The 22,203-nt window shown below is 45.4% G+C and overlaps 1 protein-coding gene and 1 long non-coding RNA gene across 3 annotated transcripts in view; one reads left to right on the top strand and one right to left on the bottom strand.

The window, feature by feature from the left end:
• Positions 1–15,660, top strand: part of LOC138267858 (uncharacterized) — a 37,741-nt gene extending 22,081 nt beyond the window's left edge. Inside the window, exon 4 of the long non-coding RNA XR_011199884.1 lies at positions 14,795–15,660. This is a non-coding gene — a long non-coding RNA (uncharacterized lncRNA). The remainder of the gene's footprint in view (positions 1–14,794) is intronic.
• The window catches only part of LOC138267857 (hydroperoxide isomerase ALOXE3-like), a 211,166-nt gene that overhangs the window by 137,814 nt on the left and 51,149 nt on the right, over positions 1–22,203 (bottom strand). The gene's annotated exons all lie outside the window — the stretch shown is intronic.

Raw genomic sequence — 22,203 nt, 5'->3', positions numbered from 1 at the left:
GAAGGAGTCTCCGACATCCCCTGATGGCACTGGCCACTCAGCAGTCCAGTGTGCCAGCAGCACCTCTGTTTCCAAGATGGCAGAGGTCTGGAGCACACTGGAGGAGCTCTGGGCACCTCCCAGGGGAGGTGCAGGTCAGGGGAGTGGTCACTCCCCTTTGTCCAGTTTCGCGCCAGAGCAGGGCTAAGGGGTCCCTGAACCGGTGTAGACTGGCTTATGCAGAAATGGGCATCATGTGTGCCCATGAAAGCATTTCCAGAGGCTGGGGGAGGCTACTCCTCCCCTGCCTTCACACCATTTTCCAAAGGGAGAGGGTGTAACACCCTCTCTCAGAGGAAGTCCTTTGTTCTGCCATCCTGGGCCAGGCCTGGCTGGACCCCAGGAGGGCAGAAGCCTGTCTGAGGGGTTGGCAGCAGCAGCAGCTGCAGTGAAACCCCGGGAAAGGCAGTTTTGGCAGTACCAGGGTCTGTGCTACAGACCACTGGGATCATGGGATTGTGCCAACTATGCCAGGATGGCATAGAGGGGGCAATTCCATGATCATAGACATGTTACATGGCCATATTCAGAGTTACCATTGTGAAGCTACATATAGGTAGTGACCTATATGTAGTGCACGCGTGTAATGGTATCCCCGCACGCACAGTCCAGGGAATTGGCCCTGAACAATGTGGGGGCACCTTGGCTAGTGCCAGGGTGCCCTCACACTAAGTAACTTTGCACCTAACCTTTACCAGGTAAAGGTTACTTATAAGTTACCTAAGTGCAGTGTAAAATGGCTGTGAAATAACGTGGACGTTATTTCACTCAGGCTGCAGTGGCAGGCCTGTGTAAGAATTATCAGAGCTCCCTATGGGTGGCAAAATAAATGCTGCAGCCCATAGGGATCTACTGGAACCCCAATACCCTGGGTACCTCAGTACCATATACTAGGGAATTATAAGTGTGTTCCAGTATGCCAATGTAAATTGGTAAAATTAGTCACTAGCCTGTTAGTGACAATTTGTAAAGAGAGCATAACCACTGAGGTTCTGGTTAGCAGAGCCTCAGTGAGACAGTTAGGCATCACACAGGGAACACATACCTATAGGTCACAAACTTATGAGCACTGGGGTCCTGACTAGCAGGGTCCCAGTGACACATAACATACAGAAAACATAGGGTTTTCACTATGAGCACTGGGCCCTGGCTAGCAGGATCCCAGTGAGACAGTGAAAACACCCTTACATACACTCACAAACAGGCCAAAAGTGGGGGTAACAAGGCTAGAAAGAGGCTACTTTCTCACAGGCACATTAATATATGCTGATTGAGCAAGTGGGCCTAAGGGGTGGCTTCACTGACAATTCAGGTGTGGTTCAGTGTAAACTAACCCTTGAACCCCAGGAGTACTGGCAACCTTTGGGTTTGTTATTTTCATCTCAGTGAAGTTAAGAAAAGTGTTAATTGTCAGTATGTTCTTGAGAGATCTACAGCTAGACTGACAACTGGGAGCATTCTTCTGCTGGGACGGATACTGCATCAAAATGGTTCAAAGGAGCATCAATTAACTCTCCCTCTCTGATTACGGATGCCCCAACTGCTACGTTTTTAATGGTTTTCTTTCTGCACGTCTTCTAATGGTGACCTTGGGGACACAGTCTGGAAGCCATAACAAAACTCAGGCGAGCTACCCAGATACAGGTACGGCATAGGACTTTAGTTCTCAGGTTTTAAATCACATCCTTAATTACTTGGCCAATGCTCCTTGGAAATAATTCAGTTTCACTTGTTTGGCCATGCCTCTTGTAAAGAGCCACTTCACCATCCTTTATATGCTAGTTTAATCAAGAACATTTTTCATGAAATAGGTGCAATTTGCAAATGAGGGTCACTTTTTGTTGGGAGCCTGGGCCTATTTTTGATTTCAATCCAAGCCGGACAATAGCCTCATCTTAAAGGAGGTTGTAAGTAACACAATAGAAGTTCATTAACTATAACAAATACTACATAGTTGGCTGTCACTCATTCTCCCCTGCTCACTGTAGGAGGTTGGCATGGTGTGTAGTGGTACCTACGGTACTTACACCAGGTCCAGTTATCCCTTATCAGTGAAATGTATGCAGTGTCTAGAAGCTAGGCTCTCTAGAGATAGCCGTGGATGGGCAACCAAGGCTGATCTAGGAGACATGCAAAGCTCATGCAATATCACTGTTGTCACACAGTATTCAAATACATATACAGAAAATACTCAGTGTTCCAAAAATAAAAAAGGTACTTTATTTTGGAGACACAAATACCAAAAATACCACAGAGACTATACTCCCTTAGGACGCAACACAAAGCAGAAACAGGCATAACAGTTGTAGAACTGCGCAATTAGTGAAAATCACAATAGTTAGAAATGGGCCTGGGTGAGCACAAACCACATACTAAGAAAGTGGAAAGCGAAAGTCGGCCTACCACCTAGGCAAGTGGATTGTGTAGAGTGGAGCTGGGAGTACTAGAAAACCCCAGAAGGTAAGTACTAGAACCCACCATATTGACCAGGAAAGCTGGAGTAAACCGCAGTAAGTTTCCTAGAACACACAGACACTAAGAATTATGCAAAACTCAGAAGAGACTGCAAGACAACAGTGGATTCCTAGAAAAGGAGACTTGTGGATGAAGGGGACAAGTCCAAGAAGCACAGAAGAGTCTAGGAAGAACAGGAGCCCCTGCTAAACAGCAAGGTGCAAAAGGAGAACCACCGGCAAAGAAGGAAGGTCAGTACTGCACCCAAGAAGACGAAGTCCGGTTCCTGGGGGTGCAAGTGATGTCCCACGCCAGATGGAGGACTGCAGTTGGATTGATGTCGGAGTCTGCCACCAAGCCTTGGCCGATCCAAAGCTTGCGGTTCGCCGAAAATAGTGCTGCCCTGGACCAGGAATGACAACCCCAGGAGGGGAATTCAGAGGGGGCTCTCAGCAACTCAGAGCCCTCCGAAAACCAGGCAGTGCACACAGGTGTCCCACAGCACCTGGACAAGAAGTTGCAAAAGAGGCCCAAGAAGCACTACGTCAAAAGATCCCATGTTGCTGGAGAAACACTCAGGGAGTTGTGCATCACATGATAGAGTGCGGGGGCCAGAGCTACAAGATACAAAGAACTTGGAGTAAGGATGCTAACAAGCCATGGCAGCTGCAAAACATAGTGCACAGCAGTACTGTCTTGCGTGGGGAGGCAAGCTCTTACCTACACCAAAGTTGGATGAGAGGACCATTGAGACCACTTCAGTCCACCACCCATGATGCAGGATCCATGCAGCTCAGCAGGTAGTCGTTGCCTGCAGAAGTAGGGCGGTGACTCCACCACAAGGGAGATTCCTTCTCTCTTCTGGTGTAGGCTGAAGGGCTGTCTTCAGAGGATGCACGGCCAGCAAACAGTTGATGGCAGGAGCCGGAGATACAATGTTGCAGAAAGTGTCTTGCCGCTTTGTTGCAGCTTAAAAAGTTCTTGGAGGATCCAGATGCAGTTTCAGTGATAAGTCAAAGTGGAGTATGCAGAGGATTCCTGCAACCCGAATCGGAGGAACCACCCAAAGGAGAAACCCTAAATAGCCCTGAAAGGGGGATTGGTCACCTAACCAGGTAAGCACCTATCATGGGAGGGCTGTGACATCACCTGCTGGCACTGGCCACTCAGATGCTCCGAGTTTCCTGCCAACCTTGAATCCAAGATAGCAAAACTCAGGGACCTTCTGGAGGAGCTCCGAGCACCACCCCTGGGGTGGTGAATAGGGGAGTGGTCACCCTTTGTCCAGTTTGGCACCATAGCAGGGACTGGGGGTCCCTTAACCGTGTAGACGGTTTTATGCAAGGATGGCACCAAATGTGCCCTTCAAAGCATTTGCAGTGGGTTGTGGAGGCTACCCCTCTTAAGCCTGTAACACCTATTTCCATGGGAGGAGGGTGTAACACCCCTCTCCCAAAGGAAATCCTTTGTTCTGTGTTCCTGGGGGGGGGTCGAGCTTTTCAAGCTAAAGGAGGCCAGGAACTGGTCTGTGAGGCGACACCAGCTGCGGCTGCCTGGAAAGCCTCAGAGCACCCCCAGTATTGCTATTTCAGCCTTCTAAGGAGTCTCCAGAGTGCATGGAATCATACAACCAATGCTTGCAAAAGCCTTGGGGTAGGATTCCAACATGTTTGATAACAAACATGCCTATGTTTGGAGCTACTATTCTGTAGCTGGAGATAGGTAGTGACCTATATCCAGTACATACAAAATGTCCTACACTCGACTGGAAAAATGGTCCTGAGGCACCTGTGGTTATGCAGGGGTACCCTCACACAGATACTTTGCACCCTGCCCTCAGGGTTGGAAGGCCTGCTATAGGGGTGATTTATAAGTGACCTGGTGCAGTGTAAATGGCAGTGAATGGGTGCTTGGACCTTTTCACACAGGCTGCAATAGAAGTCCTGCAGAAGCGTTTGCATGGGCTCCCTACGGGTGGCAAAATAGATGCAGCAGCCAATAGGGATCCCCTGGAACCCCAATGCCCTGGGTACCATATACTAGGGACTTAAGGGGGGTACCAGTATGCCAATTGAAATAGATTTTTGGCAGAGAGCATAATCACTGAGGTCCTGATTAGCAGGATCCCAATGAACAGTCAAGCACACTGACATCAGGCAGAAAATGAGGGTAACCATGCCAATAAAAGAGGGTACTTTCCTACACTCACCAGTTTGAGGATACCACTAAGTGCTTCTGCACAGCACTATGTTCTATTTCATCAGCATATCATTGTTTTATAGCAGTAGCCCAATCCGTGGCAGAGGTCTTTATGGTAGGGTTCTTTGTGTTACTTTAGTTGCATTATTAGCACCTAATATCTATGTATTCACTTCCACAAAACAGGTAAAAAAAACAAAAACAAAAAAAAACACCACAAGTTGGTGCTCACATGTAAATACAAATATCCACCACGTACCTCTAGTGCTATACTGTTTCACAACTCTACATATTGTTACAGGGACTGAGCTGTGGGTGAATGAGTGCCCTATTTCTAAGCCAAAGTGCTGGACCCCCGATTCTCAAAAAGAGTAATAAAAAGCCAGTAGTACTGACCCTCTCAACCCCTCCCAGTACACGTGTCTTAAGTATGGAGGAGGTGAAGACATCCGAAGAAGTGAGCAGCACAGACAAAGGATGAATCATTGAGTTACAGCTGGAAGACCGAATGACCACAGATGTGCAAGAGCGAAAGATCCCAGAGTGAAGACATGAAGGACTCGGGCCATTACATGAGTGAACCTACAGACAAACCAGCCACCAAGGTGCAGCAACTTCACTGGAAACAGCTCTGCCGGAGCACCGAACACAAGTCGCCTGCATGTACACACTATGTACCTGCACCACGCTTCACCAAGCAACCGTCCAGCCACCAGTCACCAGCTGCTTGAAGCAGATGGCATCACTGCTAGCAACGGGACATGCCTGGGGAGAAGAACTGCACAAAATATTTGACTGGTCACATAACTGCAAAGTCCCTCCTATCACCCTGACTTTATTAACACCTTATTTTCTTGCTTCTAATGCCCATTCACTTTATACTGCTGCTGACACCTACATGAAGAACACTTTCTCCCCCCCATACCCCCCCCCCCCCCCAAGTACCGTCATGAGTGGTGCAATAATTCTATCAGAACATTAAACTGTTAAAGGCGGACGCCCTCTTACATCAACCAAACTAGGTATTTTTTGTAGGATTTTTATTCACTTTAATTTTTTGAATGCTGAAATATATAGTATGGTTTGCATGAGAATTTTGTAATGGCTTTAACTAACTATAAACAACATTTATTCCTTCTTTATGTTTTATCCTTAAGAGTCTAAAAAGTATTCGCAGGCACTCATGGGTTCTTGTTTAAAAAGATTTGACAAAGAGATCTAGATATCATACTGGCAGTCGTCAGTAGGTAGTTAGGGCTAGGGCTTAGTTTTCATAGAAAAAGCACTTTGACTTGGCTAGCCCTTTGGCACCATTTGACAAATGGTCACAATTTCCCCCACCCCCCTAAACAAACAAACAAACAAACAAACAAACAAACAAACAAACAAACAAACAAACACCAAGTCCTCTAGGATCTTCAGTATGGAAAGTTTGGGGTGATTGGTCAAGCAGGGACCGAGAAAAGAAAAAAAAAAAAAAAAAAAACAAGGGGGAGGAAACCAAAAAAAACAAAAAAACAAAAAAAAGTTACTTCCCCATACCATTCCCCCAACCACTGGATGGAAAGACAGTAAATTTGGCAAAAAAGTAGCTCTTGGTCCAAAAAGAGCCCTTTGTTATTTAGTGTAAATCCATTAAGTAGTTTGAGATATTAAAGGGAAAATGAATATAGGGTTCTAGGTCTGCAGATTCCAGAGATCTTGTGCTGGGATCAGATTGACTGCCAACACTTCAACCAGGAAGTGTTGGCAACCATTTTGAGGCTTGGCTTCAGCTGATTGCAAAAACTAAACAAAAAAACAAAAAAAAAAAAAAAGGGTCAGGCTATGAATACCCTAACACTATAACCATTGAAATTAAGCAGTTCGTTCCCCAAGCCAACTATTACTTACACCCCACAATGCACGGTTTGTACTTCACATATTACCTCACTCATGACATGGTCAGTGACATTACTGACGGAAATGGGGTTGCTGGGGCCAAAATAGGGTCAGGGAGGGGGGGGGGGGGGGGGGGGGAGCAGTGTGGAACAGTCACCATTAAAACACATAATACCCTAGGGGGATGGGATCCCTCAGAGCCTAATGCTCAGAGAGGGGGCCGCGTTGACCCATCCTCCCCTTTATAAAAAAAAATATGGCCCTGGGTGATTGTCACCAAGGCGTAACAAGGCTTGGGGAGGAGGGTCACTTGGTTGACTCCTGTATAAAATATATAGGTACCTAGGGGATGGGATCTCCAGGGCCTAATAAGGCTCAGGGAGGGGGGGGCAGTGTAGGCTCCCTTTTGAAAAAAATATATTTGACCCCGAGGTAAGGGGGTCCCTGGGCACCCAAGAATGCTGGAATATGGAGGCCATGCAGATCTCCCATTTTTTTTTTTTAAAGAAATTGTATTTGGGAGCAGGGATGTGGTCCCCGGGGCCTATTCAGGATGGTGAGGGGGGAATATACCCCCCCTCCAGTTAATATGTTTTGGCCCTAGGGCATGGGATCCCCAGGCTAGAACCCCAACACACCACTGTGCATGGCAAAGACTGTACGTGGTGGAGGTTGGCAGCCTGCTGGGTGTTTGATACATGACCTTTTGCCAGGTCCTGTATTCAATGCCACCGCTCCACACGGTCAAAGGCTGTTCACAGCATGCAGTTGGTTGCCTGCGTGGAGTTGTATGCAGCCAACCCCATGCCATGCGCAGCAGGAGGAGGAGGAGGAGGAGGAGGTTGGTTGCCTGTAGGTTGGGGATAAGGAGTGTCATCTGCAACTTGGTGAGTTGGTCACAGCCTGGCCTCTGGCCAGGTCCTACTGCCAATGTTCTGCTGTGCAATGCCAAAGGCTCTGCAGCACAAGATTTGCTACCTGTGGTGGTTTGCTGCAGGGCTTAGTGGCAGGACAAGCCCTGCAGCACATGGCTGTCAAGTAGGGTGGCTTTATGTATGGTAATAAAATATTACTTTGTTTATAGAAAAAAAATGTAACTTAAAACAACTGCTTAAAGTGATGTTATTGTTGTTTGATTATATCAGTGTTAACATTTTTTTTTTTTAGTTAAAAACAATCACCAGTTAGTTTGAGGAGCTAAAAACATGTGCCCGACATACACTACTGTTGACCTCACGTATTACATCACTCATAGCAGGTTCTGATGTCAGATGAAATCTCAATCACTGATGAGTTCTCAAGTGACATCACTGATGTGTGTTTGTTTTATAGTTTACATAGTGGCGGGTACCCAACATTACTTTTCTACCTAATTCAGTACAGCCTGTCAAGCTAATGGGTGTGTTTACACACCTATGTTGTAAAAGGAGTACGTGTGGTTTTTAGAGGTATTGAACACATTGCAAATCTTTGCACTGATGAGTAAGTGTGCACAGATGACGACTTATGTTCAGCATGTTCCACACAAGTTTACGTACTAAGTATTGCAGGCAGCCTTGAGGCAGTAGATAGAATGGTCACAGAATGACAATTTCTAAACATAGGTGACTGGGTGCACCAGCGTATGTACATGTTCTTCTTTTGCTTCAGAAGATGGGCTATCTGTAAAGCTTTCACCACAGCACGAAGGCTGTAGGTAGTATGATGTTTAGCACCTTCAGACCTTTGTTATTTTATGCGAATAGTGTCATTCTGGACACGTGTTGCATAGACTGAACACCGTTCTTAGTAGATTCCATTTAATGGTGCATTTCTCATGAGTTTCACTTTCTGCAGAACATGTGGTACAGAGTAAACTCTCCATAGACGAAACACTATTTACAGTACCCACGTTTCTACTCCTATCAACTTCATTCCTCAGTGTAGGTTTGGTGCCTTAGGGATTTGAAGCATATAAAAAGCTGTCCACAGTAGGGCATTAATTTGGTAACAGACATTGAGTATCTAGAGTAACTTGGCTTGCTCTGAACAGTTTTATACATACTGAAAACTATGTGCAATTAGCGTTTCCCATATATCTGTGGTTGGTTGTTAATGTGAACTATGCTGCCCAGGAAGTGTATGGTATAGGGCTAATGTTACACAAACCACATGCTTGCTACACCGAAGAGTTGTATCTGTGGTGGCATTAATGATGCTTCGTGTTATTCCGAGCCATTATATACACTTGGGTTCAAGCCACCAATGCCTTACTAGTTTATAGAGCAATGTGTGTAAAAGAAGCATTGATTATGTCAGTGAGGTCATCAATTCTCTTATGACATCACTGATATCTCAAATGACATAGAACCTGTCATGAGTGATGTAATATGTGAGGTCATTTGCAGTGCATGGTGGGGGTGAAAGGTATAGGTAGCTTTGCTAACTTTAACTGGTTAATTTCTGTGGTATTTTGAGTTCAAAACATTATCACTGGCACTCACACAACTGTAACATTCACTTTAACCTTTGTTGAGATATACACACACACACCTATATTCATGTTTGAATACATATCTACAGATATCTATATCAATCGCAGAGTGGAAGTAGCCACTCTGTAGTATAGCTAGGATTCCCAGGTATAGAATCCCTTGGAATTTGTTAATAGATCCCTCAAATGGGGATAAAGTTTTTCATCAAATAACTTTCCAGACCTACATCTTTTTCTTCACTGGCAGAAGATGAAAATTATTGGGGCGATTGGTCAAGGGGGTGTAAAGATAAAAAGGGGGGGGGTGTCACAAAACGTGTTTTAACACATGCAGTTTACAGAGACCTTGGTATTTTGGATAGTGCAAAAACAGCAGAATGGATTTATATGAAGTTTGACAGGATTAGACAGGGCACAGATGATCCTTCTGGGTACCACATGTAGGTAAAGTATGTATATTTTAATTTCGGGCATTTAAACTTCATGATATCTATAGTTACAGTATCTCAGAAGTACCATGGTAGAGAGAGATGACAAGGCATTAGGTGATTGGTGTATTACTGCCTCTACAGAAGGCAAAGGCAGCTGTGTTGTTTTTAGGTACACTTTAGCTGGGTTTTGTGTTTTACCTCCACATAGGTATTTGTTTTGATATTTTTCCCCTACATATTACCATAAATAAGGTGGTAACAGGTAGGGGAAATTATTTCTAAGTCCCTATATCTTTATTAAAACATTGTGTACTAGGGTACCTAAAATAAAAATTTAAACATTGGTCATTGGAAATACACTGTAATGTCCCATATTTTACAAATAGTTTATTTTCTATATTTAACATTCATATCTTCACAAAATGTTTATGGAGTACTAAGGCAATACCTACAAATAACTAGGGTACTTACATTTAAAATAAAAATGGAGTTCTCCCTAAACGGAGGTAAACCTATAAAATTATATAGCTGTTGCCCTCCATATTATTTTAATAACGTTGTAATAATTAGGGAAAAAAAAACAAAAAAAACCCACACACAACCACCAATATGTGAACCCCTAACCCAGAACGCAGCTAAACTCAGAATGCAGCCACACTGTGCTGAACACATCATGGTTGCCTTATGTTTGGTAAGCATAGCAATCACCCAATGATGTACTGCCTTTCATGTGCATGGACCGCAAACCAATATACAACTAAGGATCCGGATTTAGATTTCAGCGGACTGAAACTCGTCACAATGGTGATGCACAGCGTGTCCGCCAACATCAATCCCATTATTTCCTATGGGATTTATATTTCAACGGACGGGATATTCATCACCACTGTGATGGAGTAACCTGTCCACCAAAATCTAAATCTCGCCATAAGTCTTGTAAAACTACACACATACTACCAAAATATACCATTTACAACTAACGTATTTTCCTGCCCCATTATGCTACATCCATTCACACCATATCGTTTCAATTACCTCACTCCACCCTACCTCCCTATATACCACTATACAGCTAACCACCCCATCCTAAGTACTCTACTGTTCCACAGTTCGCTATTCCACTACATGCCACTCCACTGTATGCTACAACACTACACCACTCCATTTTAGGACACTCCAGTATATGCTAATCCACTACCGCACTCCAGGTTATGCCCTTCCCAACCACTATTCACTACTCAGTCTACACCCCTGCACCGTACCATTCTCTATTCCACTGTATTGCACTACACTGTAAAACAATTAACTCCCTCAAGGCCTCTGTACAGTAATCTATTTTACTCTAAAGCAAATCACTGATTACTGCTCTACACAGCTCTGATGTTCTACCCCAGTTAATATACTCTATTCTGAGACACTAATCCACTGTACTCCAATAGGGCAATCTATGCATCTCCATTTTATGCTTCCTTATACCACTAAATTGTATGACAATCCATCCCCCTCCACCATACCTTACCACAATCTACGCCACACCACACAATTTTTATTCCACTCTGACACCAATGCTCTACAACACACCAGTCCATTTCACAACGCCTAACTCGACTACGCCACCGTACTCTAAGACATGCTACTTCACTCTATGCAACACCACTTCACTGGACTCCATTCCACAACACTTTAATCTACTCTATGGCACCACAACACTCCATGCCGACCCACTGTGCTACAATCTTCTCCACACTATGCATAAACAAGACTACAGCATTCTGTCACTATACAACACTGTACTCCACTATGCCTCTACATCCCTATGTTCAAACTATTCCCCTACAACAAGGGCACAACAGTACACCACTTTCCAACACTCTGCAACACACTGCACAGTACAAGATGCCACTCCAGTTTATAACAATTTACTGTGCTCTACACCTGTTCTCTATGCCACTGTACTATACGCCACTACACCATATAACAATTTACTTCACTGTACTGTATTTTAGTCTCACACTCGTCCACTCTACTGTATAACACTCCATAACAGTAAACACTTATTTGGGAATTTGTCACAATGTTACACCGGGGTCTGGACAGGGCATTCACAAGGTATTCGTGAATATCACGTGTCATCCAAAAAAATATATATATTCTCTTTACATATTAACTTTACCTACAAGCACTTCTATATTTATGGCCAAGGGGACAGACTAACTCCACTCACCCATTATTTCAATTTCTAAAACCACTTTTCACTCCCAGGGACAGTGTCCCTGATACATAAAATGGCAGACAACTTTCTGGTCAGCTTGCAGCCAGCTAATCAGAGACTCCCTTTGCTGGCGTATTCACGACTACTTCAGTCTCGGGGGAAAATAAATAAATAAAATAAATAATCCACACACGACGTTGCAGCGGTCAGAGATATACTAATTTATTTGCCCTTGAATATCTCCTAAACTACTGAACAGATTTACACTAAATAACAAAACGCACAATCTGTACACTGGCAGATAGCCTTCTGCCAAATTTGGTGTAATTCTGTCCAGTGGTTCGGGCTGTCGAGGTGTTGACAGGTCCTATGGGAATTAACATGGGAAAAACAGTGTTTAGCCCCCTTTTTGCCATATAGGCAAGTCAAAAACTGCTTTTTTCTAAGGAAACAAAGTCCTAACTACCTACTGGCGACTAACAGTAGAATACATATACACAAAAAAAAAAAGCCAACTCTGGGTACCCAGTTTAGGTGGCGAGCAGTTCTAGTAAGGAACACCCTAGAATTGGTCACCTCAAATGCCTGTTTATCTAGCAAGATTTTTAAGCATAGGATCAGCACAGTGATATCCACGCTGAGCTAGATAGGGACAAAGGCTTTTACCATTTGTACGGCAAAATCTTTAAGCATAAGACTGATAGGGTTATCCTCGCCGAGAGCCATTCACCACACCAGGCACAGAATTACAGCTTTGGACTATGTATGTATACACACACTCCAGTGTTATTTATTCTTTCCTATCAGAAGAATTACACAACTTATTTGCAATGTAGCAATTCTTTTAGACTGCGCACTTCATTGGCACAGGACACCTATTTGTATTAAATGTCACCACTGACTTGAAATTCAATTTGGACAACAGTTATTCAACAAACACCACTCTATAACTGGAAATCTCCCTGGTGAGAACAAATCTACTACTAGTCATGACCATCTGGCTTCGTCATAAGGACGCTTTCTCCAACAAGACTGCTGGATTTGGGGGGGGGGGGGGGGGGGGTAGCACCTCTGTTGTAGAGTGATTGAGTCACTCCCACACCAGTTAGTGAGCAGGGAGGGTTGGGCCAACCTGCTGCCACCAGCACCTTACCAAAACCCAACTGATAAAGGTGATTTGTTGCAGGGACTGCAATCTAGTATAATGAGCTGCAATGATTAGGATAATGAGAAATAGAATCAGGATTTGGAAAATTAGGTGTAAATATGAACAACCCAAACATAGCATCATAATATGAATAAACAATTCCTACCTAAAAGCCTAATCTCTAGCCCCCAAATGAGAGCACGGCGATGTAAGCCAAATCTGTCCATACAATGTCCACGAGAAGCACACCCCACTCCATTTACGTTGGTGCAAGGTATGGCTGCCAGTCTCCAGATCAGGATCCATGGAGACACAAAGTCGGAGGTAGATTGAAAACAGGCATGTAGCATGAATGGGAATTCTGTCTGGAAACCCCCCCCACCTCTAATGCCCTTTATCCTACAAGGCGCTTTTACAGGGGACATGTTTATGCACAGACGCGGGTATGTACCAGAGCGCTGGACTGTTTATGCAGTCTTGGGGCCAGCTATACAAAATATTATTCTGTGCACCTCGAATTCTGTCCTCGTGATTGAGGAAACGAACATGATGCATAGTATGTCATCCATAGCTCCAATAACGCTTTCACAGAATAGCAACTGATAAATTAAAACAATGTCACTAAAAGAAGCAATATTAAAATGAATACAATCGGATTACAGAAATACAGAGCAGAATTACTGGGTAAAAGGACGCAGGCCTTAAGCTTAAACTAAGCTATCACTGTGCCCAAGTGACTAACTAAAATGGACCCACCATGGCCCCAGGAACTCCGCTTTCTGGTGGCATCTATTGTAAAAAAAAAAAAACTTGGGAATGATTGCATGCACCACCCTAAATATCTGCTGTCAAATGAAGCAAGTCACAAGAAGAATATATCCCATGATAACCTTCTAATGCATCTTTTGTCACTAGGGTTGCCAAAAAAGATTTAACCACCATGGCTTTGTTCAGATAGGGTCTGAAGTACGCAAAGAGTTCACCTAGAAGTACCAGTCTATTACAAAAGTGAAACAATCCAAAATCATTCACCAGGATAACCACTATACTGGAGACCACTTAAATGCAGCATTCCAAGAATTATATTTGTCTATAGCCAGATGCTCCTTCACCCTCATTTATTTCAATCATCAACAGCATCATCAATGGAACTGGACCATCCTTTAATTAAAACTTCAAAAGATACAGAGACTTTAACTGAATACTTTAATCTCCAATAATAGTTCCACAACACAAGATGTCACATCAACAAACTCCTAAGGCAGTAAAATTATTGAATTACCACCTGCACAGACAAACATCCAAGACCACCTGCAATAATGGAGGGATCAGGTGATTCAATCATCTTACCCAAGGGACAGAACCAATCTCCTATACAAGGATGCTAGACAAGAGTTTTGCACAGTTCACTTTCACCCTACTCATATCATGAGTTGCACATGGCATGGACAATGATGAGGACATGCAACACCAGACAATTTACAAAATACACTCCTGTCAATACAACACCACCCAGGCTTAAATGTGCTTTTTTTCAAGCTTATTGGTTTCAGCACAGCTGTGTCAGAGCACATCGTTGACTGCACCAAAACTGTGGGACTTTATCCCTTCTGCAGGCAAACCTTTTGCCTTTACCCATCCCACTTTCTAAACTTTTTTTGTTGGCTTTTAGGACAATGGGCACTTTATCACCAAGAAAGTATGCTAAGGAGAAATTCTTACATCCAATTAAAATATTTAATTTTAAGACCCTAGCAAAGTGGTACTACTCATACCCAGGCTTTAAGTTAAATGCTACTATTGGGTCTGCAGCATTCATTGTGCCAGCACTTAAGTAGCCCTTTAAACATCTGTCATGCCACTACAGCCAGTGTTCAGTTGTAAACTATTATTTCGACAGTAAAATAAAATCTGTTGCCAGGTCTAAACCTTAATTTTAATACATATGTCACCCCTAGGCTAGGTCCTACAGACCAGAGAGGTGCCCCAGGCAATTGCGATCAAGTGCCCACCCTGGGTTGATTTCTCCACCCATCCACAATGAAGTCTGCAGAAGGGATCCAGAGGACCCCCGGACCGAGAAGCTCCAGACGAAGATATCCAACACCCAAGAACGCACTGCACCCGCAACCCCAAGCCTTGGAGAAAGACACCCGGTGCCTCAATATTCAGCAGGCAATCCTCTTCCCTGTTTGACCGGTGGTGTGCCAGTGATCCTCCACCCACCCCGACCTTGCCTGCAGCCTCAGATGACCCCGGGGCCTCCTCATAGACTAGCATTGGAAACCAGATGTCCTGTTTGCACCTTGCACCCGGCCGCCCCTGTGGCACGGAGGGTGTTTTTGGTGCCTACTTGTGGCCCCTCCATTGCTCTTCTAATCCCCCCCCCCCCCCCGGTCTGCTCTCCGAGCCACAGGTACTTACCTGCAGGCAGACCGGATTCCAAGTACCTCCTCTGTCCATAGGAGCCCATGTTAAATTTGCTCAACTTTAACCTCTGCACCAGGCCGGCCCCATGTTGCTGGTGGTGGGTGTTTGGGGTTAACCTGAACCCCAACCAGTGGATTTCCTAAAACCCAGAGACTGAAACTTTAAGTGTTGTACTTAGCTGTAAAAACAACCACACATTTCTTCCCCCCCAGGAACTGCTTCTGAACATTGCACTGTCCTTTTTTTGCCAATATTAAAAACATTGTATTACTTACATATTTCAAAACAAAGTACTGTTGATACCTGTGTAAAACATGAAACTTAAGGTACTTACCTGCAACTTGAATCTTGTGGTGCTAAAAATAAAATATAAAAGCCATTGGTCTGGAATTCATTGAGTGTGTGCTTCTTCTGTTTTCAGTGTTAGTCAACAAATGCTTTGTACTACCCTCTGATAAGCTTAACTGCTCGACCACATTACCACAAGAGAGCACTGGTATTATCTACTTTCCTGTTAAAACTTTGGGGACCCCTTGGACTCTGGTGGATCAAAGTGAGATACAGTGTGCACAATGTAGGAAGCCGACTATATATACTATATCAGTGGTGGGGTCTATGACTTTGCTGGACTACTCAGCCAATACCTGATCACACAACTAAAATTCCAAAATTGCTTTTAGAAAACTGGACTTTAGAATTTGACTTTGTTTTTTTTTTACAACAAAGTTAAAAAAGTCCTGCTAGGGCCTTGGTTAAGCCCCCTTAGCATCTCTTTTTAAGTTTGAGAGATTTTTAAAGTTAGGATTTAGTTACTAGAAGCAGGTTTTAGTTTCTAAAAAGTAATCCCAACTTTTAGTAACAAAGAGCAGCTCTGAGGACATGGTTGTGGAACTCAACTGCACCCCTTACCTCCACCTAGGGATAGCAGAGTTAAGGTCCCTCTGTAAGCTGAAAAAGATTAGAACTGGTTTCAACCCTGCCAAGGGCAAGCTCCAGGAGCTCTTGGCGGAGTACACCAGGGATCACCCTCCTCAGGAGCAAGTCCACTCAGACAGGGAAGATGTTAGAGATTAGGTGAGTGACGACCCCCTCACTTAGCAAGTGAGACCAGGGTCCCCAGACCCCAGTCTCCAAGGATCGAACTCACTGGATATGGATCTTCCACAGGTTAGTCCATCTCCTCTGGGAACATTGAAGGCAGGGTCAATGAAGAGGGCATCCTTTTAGAAAGGATGGCCAAAAGGATAGATTTAGAACAACAACTCCTAGCTATAGAAAAGGAGAGAGCAGAAATTGGCTTAGCACCCATTAATGGTGGCAGCAATATAAATATGGTCAGAGAATACTGAAATCCTAAAAATCTTCAAAGGGATGGTCACAAAATATGAAGGTGATGTTATCACTAAGTGGTTCCATGCTTTTGAGACTGCTTGTGCAAAGAGAAAACTAAGCAGATCTCACTGGGGAACTCTCCTATGGGAACTGATTACTGGTAAGTGTAAGCAAAGACTCCTCACAATCCCTGGTAAAATACAGAATCCTATGACCACATGAAAGCTATCCTGATTGAGGGCTTTAGATTATCCACTGAGCATAAGATTAGGTTCGGGGGGCTCACAAAACTCAGCCAGACCTGGGTTTATTTTGTTGACTACTCATGAAAACAATATATGGTTGGATAACTGGCAGTGGAGTGCATGACTATGATGGGATTTATAATTGGTTTATGAAGGAACAATTGTTAACATCAACATCTGGTAGACCCAGGCCTATTTCTCCCCAAGAATCAGGAAAGAAAGCAGACCACTGGGTCAAGACTAGGGTGACCAAGACTTCCACGGGGGGGTAACCAAAAGAAAGGGGGGGGGTGGTCACAAAGCCTCCCAGGGGAAGGGTGGTGAGACACCCAAGGACAAAAGCAAAGAGTCTTCAAGGGCCACAAAAACCTGCTAAGGAGGGTAGGCCTGAGCCTCTTCACAGTTCACAATTGGGCAGAAAGGCAAAAACCTTGATCACAAAAAGGCCTGGTGTCAACTGTAAACAGCATGGACACCAAACTGGAGACATGGCCTGTCCCAAGAAAATACCCAATAGCACCACTCCAGTTAGTACTGGAATACTAAGTCTCCAGGTCGGATCAACAGTGTACCTGAAGCAAACCAGGGTTAACACTGAATCTATTCTAGTCTGAGGGTGGGGTGGATATAGCCACACTACGTTTGCATGTTGGGCAGCCAGAGGCAGCAGCTCTTGATCAATGGGACAAAGGTAGAAGCCCTGAGGGATACAGGTGCCAGTGTCACCATGGTGACAACTGGTTTCCCCAGAACAGTATCTGGCTGGAGAGACCCCATCTAATTACCAATGTTGACAATGTAACTGAAGTCCATCCCATGGCTATGGTGACTTTAGAATGGGGAGGGGTTGCTGGCCTGAAACAGGTAGTGGTCTCTTCTGCAATCCCAGTGGAATGTTTGCTAGGGAATGAGCTGGAGTCCTCAGCATGGGCTGAGGTAGAGCTCAGACCCCTATGCAGCCATGCTGGGAATCCCTGAACTGGTGTGTGTGAAAACTAGAGCACAGGGTGGGAGTGTTGGAGCCTGGAACAATGGCCCAACCTTCCAAGAGAAAAAAGGTGAAAGGACTGGGGTACCAGCCTCTGAACAGCAAAAGAAACAAGACACCCCTCTTCTCAGGAAGCTGTCTAATCCCCTGAGGGAACTTAGTCCATGGAGCCTCATCAGGTAGAGCTCTTGGGCGTAGAAGGGGGGGGGGGGGGGGGCACAAGGTAACAGCTGTGCCAAGGAACAAAAGACTTGTCACACTCAAAGGCCTGATAGAGCACGCTGCTGAACAGGAGAAAGGAGTGATCAGTGGCTACCACAGGGTCTATTGGGAGGATGGACTCCTTTACATGGAGGCCAGAGATCCCAAACCTGGTGCCACTAGGGGAGCAGTAGTACCTCGGGAGTGGAGTTCATCCTCACATTGGCCCAGGACATCCCCTTAGCTGGGCATTTGGGACAAACCAAAACATGGAGCAGACTTGTGAACCATTTTTAATTGGCCCATGTCCCAGAAAGTTAGGGTGTTTTGTAGTCCCTTCGTCACCTGTCAAGCTAGTGGCAAGACAGATGGTCATCCAAATGCCCTCATTCCACTTCCAGTGGTGTGGTACCCTTTGAGAGGGTTGGTGTAGACATTGCGAGTCCACTTGAACCTTCCTCAGGGAATCCGTGCATACTGGTATTATTGGATCATGCTACAAGGTATCCTGAAGCAATTCCCCTTTGGCTACTGCTGGGGCAGTTGTTGACCTAAGCCCTAATTGGTATTTTACCAGAGTGGGTTTCCCTAAGGGTGTGGTTTCGGATAGAGGTACAAACTTCATGTCAGGTTACCTGAAACATGTGGAATGAGTGTGGGGTGACTTACAAATTCACCACACCACCCCATCCCATCCACAAACTAATTGACTGGAGATTCAACAAGACATTGGAGGGTATGATCATGGGGCTCCCTGAAAAAAACTCAAAAGGTGATGGGATGTCCTCCTGACATGCCTGCTTTTTGCCTACAGAGAGATGCCTCAGAAGGTAGTAGAGTTTTCCCCTTTGAACGTCTGTTTGGCCATCCTCTAAGGGGATCACTGACACTTGTTATAGAAGGCTGGGAAAGACCTCTCCATAAGCCTAAACAAGATGTGGTGGACTACGCTTGGCCTCCGCTCTAGGTGGCTGAATACATGGAAAAGGCATTAAAAAAGAAAACGGAGGCCAGACAACTTCAGAAGTTGTGGTATGACTGGAAGGCTGGGTTCTGGAGCCTGTGGCTCCCAGGGTACTTCAGGACAGAGTGGTCCTTACCCAGTCCTAGAAAAGAAGAGTCAGGTCACTTACTTAGTGGACCTGGGCACTAGCAGAACACCCAATAGGGTGATCCATGTTAACCGCCTGAAGCTCTATGATGACCGGGCAGACAACCATGCTGCTGGTTGCTGATGAGGATCAGGAAGCAGAGAGTTAACTTCTAACTGACCTTAAGGATGGGTAAGTAGATTGGGTTATCTATTCATCTACCCACTCTGCCCAACAGCAAGTTGCCTGCAGGTACATCCTACAGCAGTATGCTGAGCTCTTCTCTTTGAAACCCTGGTCAGACACACCTGTCTAGCCATGAGGTGGACACTGTATATTTTGTTTTTGACTGGTAAACTGTCTGACAGTCTGACCAGGTCAAAGAGAGCATCAAAGTGGAAGTCCACAAGATGCTCGAGTTCGGGGTAATAGAGCACTCTGACATTCCCTGGGCTAGCCCAGTGATTTTGGTCCCCAAACCTCATACCAAAGATGGCAAGAGAGAAATAATGTTCTGTGTGTACTAGAGTGCTCAACTGTCACCAAGACAGATGTTCACCCCATACATAACAGGAATTGATAGAAATGTGGCTGCACCTAATTTATCAAAGTACCTTTGACTTAACTGCAGGGTACTGGCAAATAAAGATGGCACCTGGAGAAAAAGAACAAACCGCATTCTCAACACCTGATGGGCATTAACAGTTTACGGTTATGTCCTTTGGCTTAAAGAATGCCCCTGCCACCTTCCAAAGGTTGGTGAATCAAGTCCTTACTGGCTTGGAGTCCTTTAGTGCAGCATATCTAAATATTGCAGTTTTTAGCTCCAGCTGGCAGGATCACCTGGTCCACCTGGGGAAGGTTTGCAGGCCTTTCAAACAGGATGCTGCTCTATTAAAGCATCCAAGTGCCAAATAGGGCAGGGTACAGTTGTATACCAGGGCACCCTTGTAGGAGGAGGCCAAGTGCAACCTTTACAACCCAAGATCCAGACAATTCCGGACTTGGAAGCTCCTCATACCCAGACTCAAATAAGGGAATTCTTTAGCTTGACTGGGTACTACAGGAGGTTTGTGAAGGGATATAAATCCTTTGCGACTCCCCCACTGAACTGACCTCGAAGATGCCAAAGAAGGTAAAATGGACCCTTGACTATCCAAAGGCCTTTGACACCCTGAAAGAAGCAATGTGCTCAGTTCTTAAAGCTCCAGATTATTCTTGGCATTTCATTGTGCAGACCTATGCCTCTGATCATGGGATAGGAGCAGTCCTGTCCCAAATCAATGATGGCCTTGACCAGGCTGTTGCTTTCATTAGCAGGAGGTTACTCCCCAGGGAGCAGTGTTGGAGTGCCATTGAGAGGGAGGCATTTGCTGTGATTTGGTCCCTGGAAAAGCAGAGGCCATACTTGTTTGGCACTCACTTTGTTGTTCAAACTGACCACAGACCTCTCAGATGGCTAATGCAAGTGAAAAAGGTGAGAACCCTAAACCTCTGAGGTGGTCCATATCCCTACAGGGAATGGACTTTGTAATGGGACACTGAATTGGCATGGGTAATCCCAAGTCTGATGGCCTTTCCAGATTCTTACAAAATGAAGACTCTAACTTTTCCCAAGTCTCATCCTCTCATTTGGAGGGGGTGGGAGGGGTGTAGGAAAGTACCACGGTTGGCATGGTTACCCCCCCCCCACGCTTTCCCTAGTGTTGATGCCAACTTTGATTGAAAGTGTGCTGGGACCCTGCGAAACCGGCCCCCCAGCACCTGTGTTCTTTCCCTAAAACTGTACCTTTGCTTCCACAATTGGCACAGCCCTGGCACACAGTTAAGTCCCTTGTTAAAGGGACCCATGGTAACAAGGGCCCTGTGACCAGGGAAGGTCTCTATGTGCCGCAACTTGTAATATGCCACCCTAGGGGACCCCTCACTCAGCACATGCACACTGCCTTGAGGCTTGTGTGTGCAGAAAAAGACAAAGTCGACATGGCATCCCTCTCAGGGTGCCATGCCCACAAACCACAGCCTGTGGCATAGGTAAGTCACCCCTCTAGTAGGCCTTACAGCCCTAAGGCAGGGTGCACTATACCCCAAGTGAGGGCATAGCTGCATGAGCAATATGCCCCTACAGTGTCTAAGTCCATTCTTAGACATTGTAAGTGCAGTGCAGCCATACTGAGTATATGGTTTGAGTGTTTGTCATTACGAACTCCACAGCACCATAATGGCTTCACTGAATACTGGGTAGTTTGGTATCAAACTTCTCAGCACAGTAAACCCACATTGATGCTAGTGTGGGATTTACTGAACAATGCACACAGCATATTTGAGATGCCCCCTGTATGTTAGCCAAACTGCTAGTGTAGGACTGATCGGTCTGTGCCATCCTACCACTTTCAGACAAGTTTGACCACATGGGGTGAGTGCCTTTGTGCACTTTGGGGTCCGAAACAAGCCGGTCCTGGGAGGAGGTGCTTCACACCTCCCCCTGAAGGAACTGTAACACCTGGTAGTGAGCTAAAAGGCTCAAGCCTCAGGTTAGTGCCCCAGGGTACTCCAGCTAGAGGAGGTAACTGCCCCTTGGACAAAGCCCCACTTTTGGCGGCAAGTCTGGTGGGGGGGGGGGAAAAAAAAATAAGTGAGGAGTGAGCACCCCAGACAGGACTACCCCTATGGTGTCCAGAGCTGAGGTGACCCCCCCCCCTCCCCCGTAGAATCCTCCATCTTGGTTTTGAGGACCGGGACCAATAGGGATAGGAATGTGCAACCCCCACCTCCCCAAAGGGAGTGGGCACAAGGAGGGTGTAGCCACCCTCACGGACATTGGCCATTGGCTACTGCCCTCTGAACCCTAAAACACCCCTAAATCTAGGATTTAAGGGCCTCCCTGAAACCAGCTCACCAGATTCCTGGCTACCTTCAAGGACTGTTAAGTTGAAACCCCCAGCAGAGAAGAAGGAAGACAACTGCTTTGGCCTAAGCCCTACCGGCCTGTCTCCTACTTCAAAGATCCTACTAAAAGACCTGCAACACCTCTAGCGGGCCCAGCAACCTATGAAGTCTAGGTCTTTTTGGGTGCAGGG

The sequence above is a fragment of the Pleurodeles waltl genome, chromosome 12 (genome assembly GCF_031143425.1).
Source record: "Pleurodeles waltl isolate 20211129_DDA chromosome 12, aPleWal1.hap1.20221129, whole genome shotgun sequence".
Classification (NCBI taxonomy): domain Eukaryota; kingdom Metazoa; phylum Chordata; class Amphibia; order Caudata; family Salamandridae; genus Pleurodeles; species Pleurodeles waltl.
This window is presented reverse-complemented; position numbering and strand designations above follow the sequence as displayed.